The sequence below is a fragment of the Microcaecilia unicolor genome, chromosome 7, assembly GCF_901765095.1.
Source record: "Microcaecilia unicolor chromosome 7, aMicUni1.1, whole genome shotgun sequence".
NCBI lineage: Eukaryota > Metazoa > Chordata > Amphibia > Gymnophiona > Siphonopidae > Microcaecilia > Microcaecilia unicolor.
Genome location: NC_044037.1, coordinates 245,651,616 through 245,670,897, shown reverse-complemented (window position 1 = coordinate 245,670,897; position 19,282 = coordinate 245,651,616). Strand labels below are relative to the sequence as shown.

General features: G+C 44.0%; 1 protein-coding gene across 4 annotated transcripts in view; it reads right to left on the bottom strand.

The window, feature by feature from the left end:
- ACVR1 (activin A receptor type 1) overlaps positions 1-19,282 on the bottom strand; it is a 210,513-nt gene that overhangs the window by 146,067 nt on the left and 45,164 nt on the right. Inside the window, exon 1 of one of the 4 annotated variants that reach the window (XM_030209129.1) lies at positions 5,201-5,316. The exons of the other annotated variants lie outside the window; for them this stretch is intronic. The gene's annotated coding sequence lies outside the window, so the exon portion shown is untranslated. Of the gene's footprint in view, positions 1-5,200; positions 5,317-19,282 lie in introns of those variants that run through there. 4 annotated transcript variants of the gene reach the window in all.

Below are 19,282 nucleotides of genomic sequence, written 5' to 3'. Positions count from 1 at the left end.
ACTTCCGCGACAAAGTGCAAAAGATCAACCTTGAGTTCACGACCAAGCCACCACCTCCTCTTCACCCTTTAACCCTCTCCCTCCTCCAACCTACCCAGGCCTCTTTCCCCTCGTTTCCTGAGATCACCGAGGATGAAACTTCCCGCCTTCTTTCCTCCTCAAAATGCACCACCTGTTCCTCTGATCCCATCCCCACCAACCTACTCAACACCATCTCCATACTGTCACCCCCTCCATCTGTCGCATCCTTAACCTCTCTCTCTCCACTGCAACTGTCCCTGACACCTTCAAGCACGCCGTTGTCACACCTCTCCTCAAAAAACCTTCACTTGACCCTACCTGCCCCTCCAGCTACCGCCCCATCTCTCTTTTACCCTTCCTCTCCAAAATACTTGAGCGCGCCGTTCACAGCCGCTGCCTTGATTTTCTCTCCTCTCATGCCATCCTCGGTCCACTTCAATCCGGTTTTCGCCCTCTGCACTCGACAGAAACGGCACTCTCTAAAGTTTGCAATGACCTGCTCCTGGCCAAATCCAGAGGTCACTACTCCATCCTCATCCTCCTCGATCTTTCCGCCGCATTTGACACTGTCAATCATGATTTACTTCTTGCCACGCTGTCCTCTTTTGGGTTCCAAGGCTCTGTCCTCTCCTGGTTCTCCTCTTATCTCTCCCACCGCACCTTCAGGGTACACTCCCATGGATCTTCCTCCACTCCCATCCCACTATCTGTTGGAGTTCCCCAGGGATCTGTCCTTGGACCCCTTCTTTTCTCAATCTACACCTCCTCCCTGGGCTCGCTGATCTCGTCTCATGGTTTTCAGTATCATCTTTATGCTGATGACACCCAGCTATACCTCTCCACACCTGACATCACCACGGAGACACAGGCCAAGGTATCGGCCTGTTTATCCGACATTGCAGTATGGATGTCCAACCGTCACTTTAAACTGAACATGTCCAAGACCGAGCTCCTCGTGTTTCCTCCTAAACCCACTTCTCCTCTTCCTCCACTCTCTATCTCAGTTGTTAACACCCTCATCCTCCCCGTCCCATCTGCCCGCAACCTCGGAGTCATCTTCGACTCCTCCCTCTCCTTCTCTGCGCATATCCAACAGACTGCCAAGACCTGTCGCTTCTTCCTCTTCAACATCAGCAAAATTCGCCCTTTCCTCTCTGAGCACACCACCAGAACTCTCGTCCACGCTCTCATTACCTCTCGCCTCGATTACTGCAACTTACTCCTCACTGACCTCCCACTCAGCCATCTATCCCCCCTTCAATCCGTTCAGAACGCTGCTGCACGTCTTATATTCCGCCAGAACCGATATACTCATATCACCCCTCTCCTCAAATCACTTCATTGGCTTCCGATCAGATATCGCATACAATTCAAGCTCCTCCTCCTTACCTACAAATGCACTCAGTCTACGACTCCTCACTACCTCTCCACCCTCATCTCCCCCTATGTTCCCGCCCGTAACCTCCGCTCACAGGACAAAGCCCTTCTCTCTGTACCCTTCTCCACCACTGCCAACTCCAGGCTCCGCTCATTCTGCCTTGCCTCACCCTATGCCTGGAACAATCTTCCTTTACCCATACGCCATGCCCCCTCCCTACCCATCTTCAAATCTCTGCTTAAAACTCACCTCTTCAATGCTGCCTTCGGCGCCTAACCGCTTGAGAAATATAGAATGCCCCAATCTATCCACCCTATTAGATTAACTGTTCACTTGTCCTCTAGATTGTACACTTGTCTTTAGATTGTTCTCTTGTCTTTTAGATTGTAAGCTCTTTGAGCAGGGACTGTCCTTCTATGTTTAAATTGTACAGCGCTGCGTAACCCTAGTAGCGCTTTAGAAATGTTAGTAGTAGTAGTAGTATTTTGCAATCCGTGTAGAATCTTGTGAAATATGTGGAATATAAGACTCTCAATGGTATGGCAAGGACAAATCATGACCAAGTATACATAGGAAGTATCACATACCATACTGTAATGAGTTTATCTTGTTGGGCAGACTGGATGGACCGTACATGTCTTTATCTGCCCTCATGTACTATGTTAATTATATTTTTTTTGTTCTCTCATGGAACTCTCCCAAATGCATATGCTCAGTCACTGATCATGCAAGCAACTGCTAGCTCATAAATTGCTATGGAAGTCTAAGCAGGCTGATTTAAATTCAATAGCAGATTACTGCTTGAAAAGGAGAGATATAGTAAGTAGCTGGCACTCTTTTGAATGTTTATAATATATAGTTGCGTCACTGCATATTGAGTTTCTTAGTTTATCTACTTCCATTTTATGTTTTTAGTTTAACCAGACTGAGTTCAAGCCATTCCCCAACATATGTGGGTATGTATAGCAATAGATATTTTAGTTTGATTAGTTTGGATTATTCAATTGTATTGTGTAACTTTTGAGATATGGGTTTTCAAGTTTGTCTCATTACCTTTTAATTTACACGAGTCTATTATTTTTTCATATACGGGTTTTTTTTTATTCATTTTGTGATCTGATTTGTGTATTTATTTACCTGTTGGAATGCCAGTTATAATGTCTATTTATGTGTTTTAGTACTTATTTAAGTTATTTAATTGGTTACAATTTTCACTGATTTTTAGCTTTGATGGAAATTATATATGTTTCTATTTTATAGTACTATAAAATAGTTGCTTATGACCTTCTTTCAGTCCCGTTGCATCATAACCTTTCTGCCAATCTTCACTGGTAGTACAGAAGGCCCTTTGTATATGGTTGGGTAATCTGATTACTATTATAGATTTGAGAAAATAAGTAATTTAGCTACTAAGATATTAAGAAGTAAACTGAAGGAGAACGTGAACAAGTTAAGCCTGCTATAAAAATACTTTTAGACTACATTTGTGTATTCTTCTATTGCCTATTTTTCAAAGTTGTTAACTTGAAAACATCAAGAGCTGAAAATCAGAATCATTTACACCTTCTGAATGGTCCTTGCCTGTAGGCCAAATACTAATGAATTACTGTCTCTCACAAATATTGTGGCATGTGATTTCGGTCACACCAAAGGGAGGTTTTGCCTCTCTCTCCTTACAAAATAGCAGTGCTAGTGCTATAAAAAAAAATAAAATAAAAAAGTTAAATAACTTTTTTTAAGATAAAGAGGAGTAAAATGTATGTTTTTTTACATTTTACTCCTCATGCAGCTGTTCTGCATCCTTTCCCCATCCTTCTCTCTCCACCACTACCAATTCTAATGAATGCCCAGTGCTTTTCTGCTGATCCTCTCAGAATCTCTTACTGGACATCACACTGATTCCCTTGAATATTCTAAAAGGAAAATGTTTTAAAAAGGAGATATAGGACTAATAGAAGTATATGAATTTTCCACTGCATTCTCATTTTTTAACACACATATCCCCAACAAGATCCTAGGCAGCAAAATAGCCCTACATAATCAAAACCAACAAAATTACGACAGTGCAAATATCATTAAACACAAACATAAAAACAAACTATTACACAGCAATCAAAAATATAAGATATACCCTAAGCAGCTCACAAAAAAACAAAATACTCATCTGCCTCCTGCTCCAAAAGCTCGCTCAGACAAGTCAGTCTTTAGTACTTTTTAAAAGATGTTGTATCCTGCATCATTCTAACCTGTACTGGGCATGCATTCCACAACTGTGGTCCAGCTATTGATAATGCACCTCTTCTAGTCTTTTCCATCTGCACAGTACTCAAATCAAACATTCTCAGTAACCCGGTATCCCTAGATCACAACTCTCTCATATGCTTTTATTGAAAAAATAATCAAGCAGATTAGTATTAAGAGGACATAGCAACCCCACCAAAAACAGATCATATTTTGAGTAATCTAGTCTGTACTCCTGCTTTTACAGAACCAAATAACTGAATTTCTAATAATAATGTTAAGATCATTTACAGTGTGCCTATTCTGGTTATTTTTTGCAGATTTGGGGCTAGAGCATAACCTGTCATAATGAGAGCAAAGCTTTAAAAGAGAGCATCCAACATGAGGGGCCACATCAGATTTTTCTAATTCACAGAGGCCAGTTAGCAATTAGACCTGTGGTGACAGCACAGTTGTGGTGGGGAGCTCGAGGAAGTAACGCGCGGATCATAGGGTGAGTGTGCATGGTCAGCTGAGCAACGTTGACAGATTGGAAATACAAAATTCTCATACAGGAATCTCTTCCTGCTCCTGCTAGGATTCCAAAAAGAGATTTTTAAAAGAATTTATCAGTATGACATTGCTCAATTAACATATTTAAACAAATATATTCATCAAAATAGATTTTGCTGAAACATGCTCTTTCAAAACTTGTTTAACCCTCCAACTAGTTGCTCACCCTCCCCCTCCCCTCCAGTTCAAAAATAATAGATTTAGAACTGCAATGTGTTACTCTTGAGGGGATTCTATGCAACTGCACAATGCAGAATTTGTACAGAATCCCCTATCTCCACAGAATTCTACATTTGCTCTGCAGAATTCTGCCCAGACATTGGCATCAAATACTTTCCTGAATCTCTCTCCTCCTCCCCCATAGAGATCACACAGCAAGGGGAGGAGGAGGAAGTGAAAGACTGCCCATGGATCTGCTTCTTTCTCCTTTATCTACCTAGACTCCACTATTCATTTATGTTTATGGGGAGGGATTCAGGAGAGCAGCTCATGCAGGTGCCCTAGTGCATACCATAGAGACTGGGGGGGGGGGGGGGGCAGAGAAAGTTAAATGTATGCCATCGGGTTGGGGGACTGGGGCAGATCAAGCTAAGAGCGTGCCACTGGAGTAGTGGGGGTGGGTGGGAAACCAAGCTCAAGACACTGCCATGGAGATACACTAACTGGGTGGGTGGGGAGAAAGAAAGAATAAGAAGTGGGTGGGTGTGCCTGGTGGGGAGGGAGAATGACAGGGTAGATACTGCATGCAGAAGATTGGGGGCAGAAAGAATTAGGGGTCTTGCTGGAGTCAGATGGCGAGGGAACTGCAGCTGTTCTGAAAGAAGGAACTGGGGAGGCTGGAGTCTGAGGGCCAGATGCACTAACCTTAACAAGCCATTAAAGAGCAAGTAGTAAACCCTGGCATGCACTAAAGATTTCTCAGAGCCTTTTTCGAGGGTAGCAGCTAACGAAAACGGAATGCAGATGAGCAAATTGTATAGAAACCCTATTGTAATGAGATGCACTAACCTTTTCCGATTGCCTTAACGCTAGAAAATCTAACGAGAGGTCTGCACCTGTCGTTGGAGCTGCGTGGGATTGAAAAATGTCTATGTTACCAAAAATTAAATCGGGGGAAAAAAGTGCTCGTCAGGGACGTCCTTTATTGACGTGCTTCCCTATAAAAAAAGAAAACAAAAAGATGAGCTGTGCCTATGGACGTCCTTTATGGATGTCCTTCGCCCCTCCCCCCCAGATCACCGCCGCTCCCCCTCCCCCTGTATTGAAATAACAGCTTCCCACAGCGCCGGCCTCCCCGCCATCCTCCGCACCCCCGAGGCCCCCCCCCCTCTGAGGTCGTCACCACCGCCGCTCCCCCCCTCCGTCTGCCACCAGGCCGGGCCCTCACAGCGCCTCTCACCTCCGTGTGAAGGCGTTGCAGCAGGCAACAGCTGATCGCCTCCCTTCGGATTTCCCTCCTTTCCTCCCTGGCATGCCCTCGTCTGACGTAAGTAGCTTACGTAAGTAACTTACCTCAGACGAGGGCAGGCCAGGGAGGAAAGGAGGGAAGTCCGAAGGGAGGCGATCAGCTGTTGCTTGCTGCAGCGCCTTCACATGGAGGTGAGAGGCGCTGTGAGGGCCCGGCCCGGTGGCAGACGGAAGGGGGGAGCGGAGGTGGTGACGACCTCGGGGGGGGGGCAGCGGCGATCTCGGGGGGGGGGGGGCCAAGGACATAAATAAAGGACGTCCATAGGCACAGCTCGTCTTATGATAGGGCAATTCTGAACAAAACCACTACAAATAAACTGCAGAATTTTAAGGCTGTGCACAGAATTTTCAAAACTTTTACACAGAATTCCCTCAAAAGGAATGTGTTAACATGTTCTAGCAACTACCAAAAAATAAATAGGATTTTTTTAAGCCCATCATAAGATTAGTAGTCTTCCTTCTTGTCTTCTGAAACCTTTTCCTGCTGTTCTGTTTTACCTCCATCATCTCCCCCTCCTTTTCCACAACTTTCAAATTTCTCTCCTCACTTCTCATTTAGCTATTCTATAATTTGTATATTTTTGATACCAAACACATCTCTATCCGATACCTTCCATCCCCATCTCTGACCTCTACCTCCTATCCAATTTCTCCCCGCCTCATGTTCACTTTCAGCATCACCTGTACAGATAATGCTGCTCTAGCAGTGGCTGCAGACTGTTGAGGTGTTTTCAGTGGATTCCACAGCATCTGTTTTTCACTCTCTCTTTCCCCTCCCCCTCCCTCCTTCTCAGCCCACCCACTAATCAAGGCATGCTGTGTCTCTCCACACCCATCAAAATAAACCCTCTGCCTCCTTCCCTCAAGCTTAGACTGGGCCTTTTATGTCCATGTTGCTGTAGTTAAGTGCTGTTGGCTCAGGCAGATGGGACTATCCCAGGTTTCTTTAAATAAAGAAAAAAAAAAAGCCACAGCAACACCATTCCATCTCTTCAGAGCAGCCTCAAAGGGAGAGAAACTCTATAAGCAGAGAACCATATCTACCCGAGTGTTCTCCTTTTAAAAGATTGTAGTGTTACTGATTTTTAAAGTTATTAACAGAAGCTATCTGCCACCAGACACACATCACTTTTATGAATAAACCTAGGAGTGGCCAGATCATCATGCTGGAGGGCCACCCTCCTTCCAAACACACACACAATCCTGCTATCAGCCAAGGTTATGGATGACAGGCCCTTTCTCTTTTGCAATCTGCCCTGACAAAAGCTGGATAAAACCGCTACAACACCTGGCTGGGGGAGGGGGGAGACCAGAATACTCTTCTGGGATAAGCAACCCATCATTTTTTACCATGAGCCATACTGGCTTCAAATGCCATATTTCACAGAGCCTCCGCTTCCAGCACCATACCAGAGGCCCCAGAGCAGAAATCTGAAAAAGTATTTTGCTGGAAAGCAACAATACAGCCAACCAAGCTGAAGATTCTGTATTCAATAAGCATCTGTTTGGAGGCAAAAAATAAATCAATTTTCAGAGATTAATTTGTGGCGTGGAGTAACCTAGTGGTAAGCACAGCGGACCTTGATCCTGGGGAACTGGGTTCAATTCCTACTGCAATTCCTTGTGACTCTGGGCAAGTCACTTAACCCTCCATTGCACCGGGTACAAATAAGTACCTGTATATACTATGTAAACCTATTTGAATGTAGTTGCAAAAACCACAGAAAGGCGGTATATCAAGTCGCATCCCCCCTCCCCCTTTGTTTCCTTGGCTGATGAATCAGTATTACAACAGTTGGAACAGAGTTAACTGTCTACATACAAAGAGACTGCTTACATGACTGAACTCTTGCATAAAGGATTAAATTGTGCACCTAGTAACAAAGAACTTCAGTGTTTTAAGTATCCTGTGCTTCCCAACTGCTTTACAAGTCCACTAATATACACCTTAGCTACCTTAGGAAGCTATACCAGCAGTTTAAGGTTATCTTTAGTTGTGCTCTTTAACTGTCAAGAGACAACTCTTCAATGGTTTTACACTTCAGATTTTCACACTACCAGATGCTATATTGTGATCTCACAGTATCAAGAATTTTAAGAATACATAAACCAATTTCTGCACAGATTTCTCCATCCCATCTGGCAGACTTTCACCCTGAATACACACTGTAGCCAAGTGGGAATTCCACAAAAAGTTGCTGATGGCCAGGTACCTTCTAGCAAGTGCACAAGGACCCTTTGACTAAAGGGTAGGTGTGCAGCAACAGGCTTACCGCGTGCCAATCTGAAACTACCCACTAGGCTACCACAGGAGTCTTGCAGTAGTTCCCACCCTCAGAACGCTGCCTGGTTACCGCTGGGTTAGCACTGGAGCCCTTACCACCACCTCAATGGGTGGTAGTAAGAGCTCCCCTCTGAAATGGCCGCATGACAAGTGGTTACCGCATGGCCATTTTTTTTCGAGCAAGACAGCCTTTTACCGTTGCGATAAAAGAGGGGGCCTCAGCGCGCATAAAAAAAAAAGCATACGCTGGCACTAGTGCAGGCCCCCGTTTACCACAGCTTGCTAAAAGTCTAGGTTAGACAGCTACACAGATTGTTTCATAACTAGTTGGTAAGACATTGGGGGGAGGGGGTACACCCTGGGTGATACAGTTATAGTTTATTGCTTATATTCCGCCTCTGTCGAAGGCAGAGTACAAAAACACATATAATATTAGAAACAGAACATACAAACATCAAAATATAAACAATTATAAAGATCCATTAATCAAACACATAATACATATAGAGGCATATTTTCAAAGCACTTAGACTTACAAAGTTTCATAGGTTTGTAAGTCTAAGTGCTTTGAAAATGAGCTCCATAGGAACCTATACGTTCATCTACCTGGAATGGTGGAGAATCAAAAACATGACGATAGTAAAAATTGGACTTGGATAAAATGCGATAATGCTCCGTGGTCAAAATTGTGCTACTGACTGGGATAAACCCTTTTCAGTATAGACTGGAAAACTGCAACTGAACATTATCTACCACCATCTATTTGTTATATTATTACTAGCCTTTAAGGCCGAAAAAAACGGGCAAGATTTCCAGCTACCCTCCTCCCTGCACTGACCTGACAGCGCCTCTCACCCCCGTGTGAAAGCTCTGCTGCTGCCTGCAGCGCTTCCACACGGAGGTGAAAGGCGCTGTCAGGTCAGTGCAGGGGGCGGGAGCGGCGGCGGGGATGGAGGGGGAGGTTGGTGCGCGCGATCTTCATTTGCAGGCGGCAGCGTCCGACAGTGACTCCGACTCCGTTTCCCTCTCTGTTCCGCCCTCTGACATCATCACATCTTGACGCGAGGGCGGGACAGAGAGGGAAGTCTCTACTGCGCATTTGCAGGTGAGTCGGTCACTTGTCGTTTATATGTTTGATGATATGTGATATACATATTTATATCAAATACAGAGGTATTTCTGTAATCTAACATCTTGCCTGTATTTAAAAAGAAAGAGCCACTCCTAAAACAGATTTTATCCAAGAGACTACAAGTGTACAATGAGCTAATTTTGGAGCAGGTGCTTGAAGTATCCATTTGTGCTACAAGTAGTTAAGTAGTTATTCCAGAACCCTTCATATTTCAGGAAACAAGACAAGATAGTAGAGGAGAGGCCTAGTGGTTACAGCACCGGTCCTGACATCCAGAAGTGCCCAGTTCATAGCCCACTGCTGCTACATGTGATCTTAGGCAAGTCACTTAACTCTCAACTTAGACTGTGAGCCCTCTAGGGACAGGGAAAATACCCAATGTACCTGAAACGTAGCTCACCTTAAGCTACTGCTGAGAAAAGGTGTGCGCAAAATCCAAATAAATAAATATACAATCTGCTTGGGGGACTGAAAAAAAAAAAAAGAGCAAAAATCTTAATAGCTGGACAAGTACATAAGCAAGCCTGAATTTTTAGAATAGGATTCCTCTTTAAAATAATGACCTACATAAAAGAAATGGAATGTGTATTTAAACTTGGAAAACTGAAATTAGCTTTGCTAACATATTCTTGTACAAACATGCTGTCCTATAATTTGCATCCAAGTAGCATTGAATGTGTTGCAGTTTGTTATCCTTATACGGGGCCAAGCCCTTTCAATTTAATAGGTCATTCTATAAAAATATCATGAAGCAAACTCATGCTTAACCCAATGAGCAGTTATCTTACCCCATCCCTTACCAGCCTCTATTTTCAGTATTTTTATGATGTCCTATCCAAGATGCCTCACAATGCAGGAAGATGATCAATTCAGCCAGTACGAAGTACACATGAAATAAAAATCAAGAGGAAGATTAAACTAGGGACTTTGGTGCCTGGGCAGGCCTGTCTAAAGGGGTGGGGTTTTAGTCTAAACAGCAGGATAGAGAGACTCATGAACAATGAATGGTAGCTTGTGCACAGAATAGGTGCCTGAAGCATCCTACACTGATTTCATGAATGAGAGCAGAGAGAAGTAAACTAGGTACTTTATTTATAGCTAAAAGCAAGGACCCAATATTCAAAATGATTTAAGCAGGCAGGAGAGGCTCCTGTCCACTTAAGTCATACTCAGTGATTATTCCCCCTCCAGGGCTTTAAAAAGTATTGTTTTAACTTTTTTTCCTTTTTACTTTGTGAATATTTACCTTTATCAATAATGTTTGCCCCAAAATTGAAATCTTAATAATAATCACACATTTAACCGATTGCCACTTATGTTTGATGCTCAAAAACAATCCTGACACTTGATGCAGGCTCAATAGGACATGTCATTCTACCCCCCCCCCCCCCCAAAAAAAAAAAATATATATATATATATATATTACCAAGTAAGCCTCATTTCAAAAATGCAAAACAAAAAGCAAAGAACATGACAAGATTCCTTAAGAATAAAATATAATCTTTTACATCTTAACCTTGGAATAGCTTACTTAAATTAAGATATAAACAGTATGGAATCAGTCTAGAGGGTGGCTATTAAAATGTTCAATGATAATCATAAAGCATCTGGGGACAGATAGACTTAAAGATCTCATTATATATACTAAAGAAGACAGACAGGAGATGGGAAATATTAACAGAAATATTTTTAAAAATCTGTGGCATAAGTACAAGAGCCAGGCCTCTTTCAATTGAAAGGAGTTCTGGAACCAGGAGGCATAGGATGAAGGTTAAAGGAAATAAATTCAGTTGTAATCTAAAAAAAAATACTTCCTTATGGAAAGGATGATGGATGTGCCTCCCAGTGGAGGTGGTGGAGACGAGAACTGTGTCTAAATACAAGAAAGCATAGAACAAACACAGAGGATAGGGCAGTAGAGATTAGTAGTTGGTATGGTCAAGAAGACTGGAAAGGCCATATGGTCTTTATCTGCTGTCGTTAAAAGATCCAAAACTCCCTTAGGTGAACGCAAAGAAAACATATTTCACTCAACCAAATTTTATTCTGCTCTTCCAAGGATTTCATAGCAACATTTCAACGCCAAGCATTCTCACCTCTTTACACGCTGGAAAACAAATTCTCCTGAGAGCTTTTACACAGATTTGGCAAAACCCAGATTCTCTGCCTTATTATAAAAAAATGCACACAACTGTTCTTAAGAAATACTTTAAAATGGCCAAACTGATTGCTCAGTGGGTTTGATCTTCCACTCCTCATTTCAGCTGGGGTGTGGGATACTCTTGCAGCACTTTTCACAGTTTCTGAGAACAGGAAGTCTCAGTAAGTAGTGACCAGATATAGGGTCCATGATTGCAGAGTTCCAAAAGGAGCCCTGATGCACCATTCGAGACAGTATAGACATTTCAGTGATTGACTTAATAGAGTTAAGAAAAGATGTAAAATCCCTGGCTAGTTGCAGATGAAGGTGTAACGGCACCCTAACTAAACAGAAGTCTGGTCCAGTTGAACAGAAAGCCCAAAAGGAGCAGGAAACAGCACAAAGCACAAACAGGAGAAAGAAAAAAGGGAAAGAGTTTTTGCAACTACATTCAAAGCGGTACTTATTTCGTACCAGGAGCAATGGAGGGAAAAGTGACTTGCCCAGAGTCACAAGGAGCTGCAATGGGAATTGAACTCAGTTCCCCAGGATCAAAGTCCACTGCACTAACCACTAGGCTACGCCAAAACAATGTAAAAAATAAAATTACACTGATGACAAGAAACCTCTACATTTCAGTGTTCAAGAAAAAAAAAAAAAGTTTTGTGATGTAAAAAGTTTAGAGATATGTCTTCATTCTGCTAGAACTGCTCTGCTATTAAATCCACTCCTCTGCAGATTCAACTTATCCAACATAGTTTCCAAGGCAAAAACCACACTTTCATACTTCTGGAATGAAGTAACAGCCTAGGTGGCTAAAGCAGCAAGATGAGAACCAAGGAAGCCGTCCTGTTTTTCTCACTAAGGCTCCTTGTGCTCTCGAGCAAGTCACTCCACCCTCTATCAACACAGGTTCAAAAAACTTAGATTCTGAGCCTTCTATTGCAGTAATTTGACTTCAGCGCAGATTTGGAAGTGCAAGAAATTAAATTGAAAAATCCAAATACGCATTTGAATACTGTTGCTAAACGGTGGAATCTACAAAATACAAAATATACAGTTTTCAAGCCTGTACTGAAAATAGTTTATCCCAGTTGCCAGCAGTAGAATTTTCACTATGGAGAATTATCAGTTTTTACAATCTTCCTGTTGCTGTCTAACCTAGCAAGGCTGCTTTAATAGCTGTATCCCCTGTGGCCTTGCTGGAAGGTACCTGGGTATCAGCAACCTAGTTTGTTTTTCAAGGAGTTGTAGTCTGCAGATTGCCGCTTAGCTACAGGCTGGAAATGGGATGGAGAAAATCTTTGTAGAAATTAGTGTATGTATTCTTAAAATTCTTGATACTGTGAGATCACAATAGAGCATCTGCTAGTGTAACAATCTGAAATGTTACACCACTGCATATGTGTCTCTTGACAACTTAAAGAACACAACCAAAGATATTCTTAAACTGCTTGCATCGTTTTCCCGGATAGCTAAACTGTATATTCATATTTTGACCCTAATTTTAACTACTATGGCCAGAGTGTATCTCCTGCATATCAGATTTGAGGGAACTGAAAGAACCAAATTAAGCAACTGGGCTGATTTGACTTTTCCCACAACATAAATCCTTGCTCTATAAGCAGGATGTCCAGCTGCTGAATAAGGTCCAACACATTTTGCTATCCGAATTGCTTTTCTCTCTCTTAAATACAAGTACCTCAAAATTGAATTTATGTTAACAGAAAAAGGGAAGAGAGTTGCTCACAATATTTGTATAGTATTTAACTTCCTCTTAAAATCTACTCTTACTGATAAAGTAAAAAATAAATATAATTTTTAAAAATAAGAGAAAAACAAATATTATCCAATATATATATAAAAAAAAAAAAAGATTTTGCTTTATTAGTTCTTCCTTTTTTCACCAAGATATTTTTTTTTTTTGTTACATTTGTACCCCCCCGCTTTCCCACTCATGGCAGGCTCAATGCGGCTTACATGGGGCAATGGAGGGTTAAGTGACTTGCCCAGAGTCACAAGGAGCTGCCTGTGCCTGAAGTGGGAATCGAACTCAGTTCCTCAGTTCCCCAGGACCAAAGTCCACCACCCTAACAACTAGGCCACTCCTCCATCCAAGATATGACACTTCAGTACTCATGCAATTTATTTTCTTCTGGCAAAAATACTAGAAGGAATAAAGTAGAGGGGAGGAGGGGAAGAGCCCCTTTTGCTATGACCTATGAGCGTAAATGACACAATCCAATTATTGTTACTGATGTGCTTAGTTAACAGGGCCTGAGGGAAGGGTCACAGTTTAACTACCTGGAAACCAGACAAAAATACAGGGACTGTAAGACTGAAGGTTACAAATATATTTACTGTTGTGAGCAAAAGGTTGGGCCCTCCTGGTCAGACTGTACATTTCAGTAAGTCCCAAAGTAAACTGGTACACCCTCTACATAGTACAAAGTCAAATATCTTTCTGCAAATTTGACAACATAATTATATTTTCCTGCTGATTTTAACAAATTGAAAATAATAAAAATGACTGATTATGACAGGCACAAAAAAGTTTTGACACCCTTTCAGTTGATTTGTAACTACTTTTTTAAAGTTGTTAATAAGACCCAAAAGGTTTAGGGCAATGCTTCCCAATCTTTTTGTGGCTGTGACGTTCAAATATTTGAAAAGTATTAATCCACAAACGAACCTTCTTTGGAGACGGGAAGGTGGTAGAACTAGAGGACATGAATTGAGGTTGAAGGGGGGGCAGACTCAGGACTAATGTGAGGAAGTATTTTTTCACGGAGAGGGTGGTGGATATGTGGAATGCCCTCCCGCAGGAGGTGGTGGAGATGAAAACGGTAAAGGAATTCAAACGTGCGTGGGATAAACACAAAGGAATCCTGTTTAGAAGGAATGGTTTTGCGGAATCTTAGCGGAGATTGGGTGGTGACGCCGGTAATTGGGAAACAAAATGGGAACTGGGCAGACTTCTATGGTGTATGCCCTGATTGTGACTGACGTTGGCTTCAGAACTTAGTACAAGAACAGTGCTGGACAGGCTTCTACGGTCTGTGCCCTGAGAAAGGCAAGGACAATCAAACTTGGGTATACATATAAAGTATCTTGTTGGGCAGACTGGATGGACCGTATAGGTCTTTATCTGTCATCATTTACTATGTGACCCCATGATTGCAGCCAAATAAAATTGTTTGACCCCCCCTGGAGGTGCAGATTAATGCTGCACCTATGGAGATCCCACCTAGATTGTGATCCCAAAGGCCGGTTTTGTGACCCTATTTGGGGTCCCAACCCACAGTTTGGGAAGCTCTAGTTTAGGGGCCCTTTTACTACAGTACAGTGAATTTTTACACATACCATGCTTAACAGCAAAAATTAAAGTGAAATGCTAAAACCATGCGTTAACAGTTGAAGACATGCCTAGCATGTTCCCTGCAGTTTCCAGACAGAAAAGTTCTTTTAAGATTATTCACAACTAACACTGATGTATTTACCATCTCCTCTTGTGCTGGCAGAAACTGCATCTGCATTAACTAATCTTTATTTCAAATTTTCTAGACAGCTGCAACTGGCAAGCAGACCTTAGAGGTTTATAGACTAAATAAAGTACGAAAAGAACTACATCTTTTTGACAGGACAGAGAAGAAGAATGTTAATCAAGCCTAGTGAAAAGAAAAAGAGGGAGAACAGAGAGGGGGAAAGAGAGAGGACAGAAGGGATAAACGGAAAGCCATTGGCAGGACCTCAATGGCACGGTAGATTACTGATAGGCTTGCCTGAAAAGCCAGGTCTTAATGGGGTTTTTTAAATTTAGGTAAAGAGGTTTTACAAAGAATCTCCAGAAGGAGATTTTCTCACTCCTGTAGTGTGGATCAAAAGGCTGAACGTCTTGTGCATTTATGTTGCGCAAGTCTCAGGTCAAGATGCACTAAACAAACGTTAAAGCCCTTCCCTTACCGATTCCCTTAGCGAATCGGTAAGGAACAGGCATGCATCAAGGAATAGGAATGCAAATGAGCTGCTCGTTTTAGCTCACTTGCATTCTCTATTCTATCGTTAAACAGTCAGCCGGTCGAGCATGTGCAGAGCAGCCAAGCGTTATGCTGGCTGCTCTGCGCATGTCAAGGACATCCTTTATGGACGTCCTTCACTATAAAAAAATAAAAATAAAAAAAAGACGAGTTGTGCCTATGGACGTCCTTTCCCTCCCCCCCCCCCCCCCCCCCCCGAGGTCACCGCCGCTCCCCCTCCCCCCTACATTTAAATGACAGCTTCCCGCAGCCCTGGCCTCCCCGCCATCCTCCGCACCCCCACCGCCCCCCTGACGTTCCCCCTTCCACCCACCCCCCTCCGTCTGCCACCGTGCCGGGCCCTCACAGCGCCTCTCACCTCCATGTGAAGGCACTGCAGCAAGCAACAGCTGATAGCTTCCCTTCGGACTTCCCTCCTTTCCTCCCTGGCCCGCCCTCGTCTCACGTAAGTTACTTACGTCAGACGAGGACGAGCCAGGGAGGAAAGGAGGGAAGTCCGAAGGGAGGCGATCAGCTGTTGCCTGCTGCAGCACCTTCACACGGAGGTGAGAGGCGCTGAGAGGCCCCGGCCCATTGGCAGATGGAGGGGGTCAGTGGGGAGGGGGAGCGGCGGTGGCGACGACCTCAAGGGGGTGTGGAAGAAGGTGGGGAGGCCAGGGCTGCAGGAAGCTGTCTTTTCAATGCAGGGAGGACGGGGGAGCGGCAGCAGCGGCGGTGTCAGAAGGGGAAAACAAAAAAAAACAAGTGCACATCAGGGACGTCCTTGAAGGACGTCCATGTTAGGCACTTTAGAAGGACGTCCCTGACGAGCACCTGGGACACAGCTTGTGCTCTCTTTTTTTTTTTTTTTAACATGGGTGTTAGGCGCTTTCCCACTGGTCTCCATGGGTCCGTTCACAGCAGCCCCAGCCTAACGAGAGGTGCAGACCTCACGTTAGGTTTTCCACGGTAAGGGGAATCAGTAAACGTTAGTGTATCTCATTATAATAGCCTTTGGATCATTTGCATTCTGTTTTCGTTAGCTGCTACCATGATAGGAAAATGGCCTTTTGTGCATGCCAGGGTTTACTACTTGCTCGTTAATGGCTCATTAATGGCTGGTTAAGTTTAGTAAGTCTTGGCTGAAGACCAGGTAGAACCATACACTGGTCAGTGATAGAACAACGAGTACAAGAGGGAGAATGTGGGATGGTAAGGGATGAAAGGTAAGAAGGCTGTCCTAAGCAAAAAGCTTTAAAGGCTAACAGAAGGATTTTGTACTGAACATGAGAGACTACAGGTAACCAGTGATGGTCCCTAAGAAGAGGTCTAATGTGGTCACATTTCTTGGCATGGAAGAGGAATAAGATAGTGACAGTGCATGGAAGGTACCATGAACTAGCTGCAAAGTACAGTCCAAGCCCATTCTCTGCCCAGTCCCTGCCCCTTAACACAGCATGCAGTTACTAGCATGCAATGTCATGTCAACATAGTAACATTTATTGCCCTCAAGGGCTAACAGCTTGCTTTAATTTAAGCGTAAACTACTTAAGGCATTTTAGGCCTTCAGGAAAAGACAATTCCACAGCTGAACACTCACTCTAGCCCTTTAACTTTTCAGGTTGTGATTGCTATTCTACTTTCAACAAGGATGGGCTCCTCTAAACAGCTGCCAAACATTTCAAGGAAGACAATGCACTCTTACAAAGCAGGGAAAGTTGCATTAAACAGCTGAAGTTGAGGCATGATCTGAGAGACCAAGAAAAATCTCTGCTAGAACTGCCTTGAAAACAGAAGGGAACCCACAGATCACTACAAAATGACCTGCTGAAAAGTTTAGCTGACACTGGAGTAGTTGTTTACAGGTGGTCAGAACAGTGGGGCAGATGCAGCAACCAAATGTAAAAAAATCTAAATCGTTAAAGTCCCTAACGATTTTAAAATAACGAAAAATGCACCAAAAAAAAAAAGTCACACATGCTGAGATCGGTATTGAAACGTACAATGTATCAAAGAATCACAATACACATCGTTAATCGGCCCCCAAATCATGCGCAGAGCAGCCAAGCGTTATGTTAGCTGCTCTGCGCATGCCACAAACAGTCAAAACACAGTCAAATCACAAGCACATGGCTCCCAAATCAAAACAAAAATAAAAAAAAAGGGTCGGGAGGGGGCAAGGGCGCTCATCAGGAGCGTCCTGTACAGACGGCCTTGCCCCCCCCCCCCGCTGCTCCCCACTTTCCGCCGCTCCCCCCACCCCGAAAAAGCAAAATTCAAGCAGCCCCTGCCCCCCTCCCTTCCTCACTACTCTCTCACCTCAGCTCCGCCTCCCGACATCCTCCGTCCTGTGCCCCGCCCCCTTTTGGGGTCGTCGCCGCCATTCCCCTCCTCCATCGGGCCCCCCTCCCTCTTACCGGGCCCGTGCAGCGCCTCTCTCCTCTGTCCGAAGGCGCTGCACGGGCAAGAAGAAAGCTGATGCCTGCCTTCGCCCAGCTTCGGTCGCGCGTCTTTCTCCTGCTGCGCCCGCCCCTGTCTGACGTCAGTAACCTACGTGGGTTACCGACGTCAGACAGGGGCGGGCCCAGCAGGAGAAAGACGCGCCATCGAAGCTGGGCGAAGGCAGGCATCAGCTTTCTTCTTGCCCGTGCAGCGCCTTCGGACAGAGGAGAGAGGCGCTGCACGGGCCCGGTAAGAGGGAGGGGGGCCCGATGGAGGAGGGGAATGGCGGCGACGACCCCAAAAGGGGGCGGGGCACAGGACGGAGGATGTCGGGAGGCGGAGCTGAGGTGAGAGAGTAGTGAGGAAGGGAGGGGGGCAGGGGCTGCTTGAATTTTGCTTTTTCGGGGTGGGGGGAGCGGCGGAAAGTGGGGAGCAGCGGGGGGGGGGGGCAAGGCCGTCAGTACAGGACGCTCCTGATGAGCGCCCTTGCCCCCTCCCGATCCTTTTTTTATTTTTATTTATGTGTTTTCTGACGTCCTTTGGACCAATCACAGCGCTTTTAGCTCTGCTAATGCGCTGGGATTGGCTCAAAGTTTGTTTATTTTTTCACTTAATGATTTTCCCTGGCACAGAGCTGTCCTAACGAGTGGTCCAGACCTCTCGTTAGATTTCCTGCCTTTTTCCTGCGTAAAGGCAATCGGAAAAGGTTAGTGCATGTCGTTTCAATGGGGTTTTCACACTAATTGCTCATCTCCATTCCGTTTTCGTTAGCTGCTGGCTTCCTCGGTAAAAGCCCTTTGATGCATGCAACGGATCAAATTTTCCTCGTTGGAGAGTCATTAAAGGCTCATTTAGCTTTAGTGCATCTGCCTCAGGGTTGCTTATGATGCATGGAGAGTTACCAAAAAGAAAACAAATCTTATGACCTTATCACAAACGTCTGCCCAAAACATGCAAAAGAAAACCTTAGTAAGACTGAAACTTTTTGGAACAAAGTGGTTTGGATTGATGAAATAAAAATTGAACAGTGGGGCTGTGCAGAAGCCAATAGCACAGGAAATATTACACAGGTGGAAGAAAGAATGGATTCGACTAAATATCAACCTATCTTAAAAGCTAATGTTTCAGTCAGTGAAGAAACAGATGCTGAAGAGAAGTAGAAAAGTTTAGTAAAACAATGATCTGAAATATATCTCAAAATCAACCATGAATTGCTGTTATAGAAAAGAAAGGTGAAATTTATTCATACTTGTTAATTTCCTTTTCTTAGTATCAGCTTACACTGATCTGAACCAGTGGGTGTTTATCCCTTCCCACAAACAGATGGAGGCAGAGAAAACTAAATTCTACCAGTGACATCACTGGTTATAATCTGTGGTGTTCTCTGGAACAATCCAGTATTTTTCTCTACCTTCCAGCAGGTCGTAGGTTGTGCTGTGGTACTCTGTCTCTGGCCTAGCTCCCCAGCTCTGCTGGCAGTGGCCGCATAGAATGCTGGAGCCTAACGGCCATTCCCAGATCACAGTCTCAGGATCGTACCTGGTTGAGCTCACAGGTTGGCTCTGTAGCCCACAGTCTAATTCTTTAGTGACACTGGGCAAGGCTTTGG